At 42.8% G+C, this 3,243-nt stretch overlaps 1 pseudogene; it reads right to left on the reverse strand.

Annotated features, from left to right (window-relative positions):
* Positions 1-331: 331 nt before the first annotated feature.
* On the reverse strand, positions 332-2,915 carry LOC103119183 (small ribosomal subunit protein eS6-like; annotated as a pseudogene).
* Positions 2,916-3,243: the final 328 nt, after the last annotated feature.

Consider the following 3,243-nt stretch of genomic DNA (forward strand, 5'->3'; position numbering starts at 1 on the left):
ACAATATAACGGCTATACAGAGACTTTCATGCCTGAGGCTCCAGAGTCCCAGGTTCAATCCCCAGCACTGCCGTAAACCAGAGCTGAGGGAGTGCTCTGGAAACAAAAAAAAAGCTGAGAACTTTAACATGCCATTCTTTTTTTTTTAATTAGTGATTTATTATTTATTCACAAAATTACAAGATAACAGGGCTACAACTCCATACCATTTCCACCACTGGAATTAGGAATCCCCAATCCCTGCATTGTAAGCTACAGCAGTTCTCCTAAGGCTACAAATTAACTGTTATTTCCACAACTATCTTCCTATATTTGCTCTTTTTTTTTTTTTTAAGGCCCATCTTCTCTTCCTTTCCAAGTAACATATACCTATTACTGTATCCCAGTGCCCCTCCCTTTTCCTTCTCTCTCTGGGTCTTGATGTAGTTGGAATTCAGAGCCCTCTGGTCATCTTCTCCCTATCCTTTCTCCCCCACTGGAAGTATGGATCCATTTTTTTTTTTGGTGTCAGATTTTATTTGTTATTCTTTTTAAAATCTCATTTGTTACTAGATTCAGACTTAGAGATAGAAACTCTCAAGGAAGACAGCTTCCGTTGCTTTGTAATCGGTTCCTGACGCTTTTCTTTGGCCTCTTTCATTCACCTGGCCAAAAGTTTAGCATGTTCTGCAGCCTCTTCCTTGTTATTCTTAGTGTGTTGTTTCTTCAAAGCAAAGCAGTAACATTTGTGTTGCAGAACATGTGAAGTAACAACATGCTAGATCTTGGGTGCATTGGTCCTAGTTTTTTTTTTTTTTAATTTCTTTGTTTAATAGTTTTCTCACAACATACTGTTGAACATCTTCTTTAGAAAGGTTGAAAAGTTTGCGGATTATGCTAGCTCTTTTGGACCCCAGGCAAGGGGCACAGTAGTATCAATGAGTCCAGGAATATCCCTCCCCCTCCTTATTTTTACAATGACCAAGTTGAGAACTCTACATCCACGATGCGACCCCAAACAGACTTGCACTTTCTTTTACCAGTCCTCCTTGGTCTGTAACAGGAATGCCTCTTACTCATCAGGAGGCAAACACGATCATGGGTCAGGACACCCTGCTTCATGGGGAAACCCTGTTTATTGTTCCCACCACTGATCTGGACCACATAGCCCTTCTATTCTTCACCCAGAGCATCAGCTTCTTTATTATTACTATTACTATTATTATTATTATTGCTTTAATAATGATCAATAAGACTGTATTGTAAGAGGGATACAATTCCACACAATTCCCACCACCAGAGTTCTGCATCCCATCCCCTCCATTGAACCCTTTCCTAATTTTTTATCCCTCTGGGAGCATGGACCCAGGATCATTATGGGGTGCAGAAAGTGGAAGGTCTGACTTCTATAATTGCTTCTCCGCTAGACATAGGACATGGACATTGGCAGGTTGAGCCATACTCCCAGCCAGTTTTCATCTTTCCCTAGTTGAGGTAGGGCTCTGCAGAGGTGGGGTTCCAGGACACACTGGCGAGGTTATTACCTAGGGAAGTCAGGTTGGCATCATGGTAGCATCTGCAACTTAGTGGCTAAAAAAACATTAAGACATAAAGCAGAACAAATCGTTTAATAGTCAAGAAACTAAAGGCAAGAATAAAGCAGATGAGATTTAGGGTCTCCATTTTGGAAAAAGCTAGTAGATCTATTTTAGGTATAGTCCAAGGGGCCCATGACTTGACTAATTTTTTTTAATTTTCTTTTTAACTTTTTTCCCTTTTGCTGCCCTTGTTGTTTTATTGTTGTAGTTATTATTGTTGTTGTTGGATAAGACAGAGAGAAACAGAGAGAGGAGGGGAAGACAGAGAGGGGGAGAGACAGACAGCTGCAGACCAGCTTCACCGCTTGTGAAACGACTCCCCTGCAGGTGGGGAGCTGGGGGCTGGAACCAGGATCCTTACGCTGGTCCTAGCTTTGAGCCACGTACGCTTAACCCGCTGCACTACCACCCGACTCCCAACTTGACTTTTTGCCTGATCCCGACCACTAACATGCAGGTGGGCTAAAGGTGTTGTCTGGGGAGATATTGTCATAGTTGGAAAAAGGAATAGAAAGCTGGATCTGGGCAGAGAGTAGCTCCCAAATATAGGAAAAGTATATAAATATTATTAATTATAAACCCCATCAATTTGATCTGAGGGCCATATTCAGCACAGGAGCCTGTGTAACCTCTGCATCTCTGTAGGTTTGAGCTTGCATTCTGTGGTCATGGCTAGAAACATTCCAGGATGCACTAATTTTCAGGACCTATCTTCTAGAGTGGTATAATATGTTGCCCCAACCTCCCTTCAAGAATGGGGTAGTCCCTACCACTGTTGATCCACATTGAGGGCAAAATCCTATAGGGCCCCACAAAGGGATCCACTATGGGCTTGGTAGTAACCAAAAAAGCCATTATTAAAATATGCCCATCTCAGGCTGGGAGTATGGATCGACTTTGTCAAAGCCCATGTTCAGCAGGGAAGAAATTATAGAAGCCAGACCTTCCACATTCTGCATCCCATAATGACCCTGGGTCTATACTCCCAGAGGGTTAAAGAATAGGAAAGCTATTGGGGGAGGGGATGAGATACGGAGTTCTGGTGGTGGGAATTGTACCCTTCTTTATCCTATGGTCTTTTCAGTGTTTCCATTTAATCAATTAATTAATTAAAAAGTATGCCCATCTCTTGTCCTTATCCAGTTTCTGTAGTCCTTACTTTGCCTGACAAGGTTATCCTTGGAGTGATTGAGGGAAGTGGAACAGGAAGTAGGTGAAGAGGGCATCAGCAACTTCTGTCGCCATATGCTTCTCATAGAAAGTGTAAAACTTGTGCACATCATCCACTTCAATGAGTTTCTGGCAGCCAGTGGCTGGGAAAAAGATGTTCAGCTTCATGTTAAAGCAGCCAACTGCCTCTGAGGCACCACAAAAAAGAGCGGTCCAAATGATTTTGGGGATGCAGAAGGTGGGCGTTCTGGCTTCTGTAATTGCTTATGTGCTGGACATGAACATTGGCAGGTTGATCCACACCCCTAGTCTGTCTCTATCTTTTCCCAGTGAAGCAGAACTCCAGGGAGGTGAGGTATCAGGACACAGTGGTAAGGATGTCAGCCCAGGGAAGTCAGGTTGGTGTCATGGTAGCATCTGTAACTTGGTGGCTGAACAATGGCAAGATAACTTGCCATTCTCAACAACTGTAGAACAATGATGCAGAAAAACAATA

Source organism: Erinaceus europaeus, chromosome X (assembly GCF_950295315.1).
Source record: "Erinaceus europaeus chromosome X, mEriEur2.1, whole genome shotgun sequence".
NCBI classification, from domain to species: domain Eukaryota; kingdom Metazoa; phylum Chordata; class Mammalia; order Eulipotyphla; family Erinaceidae; genus Erinaceus; species Erinaceus europaeus.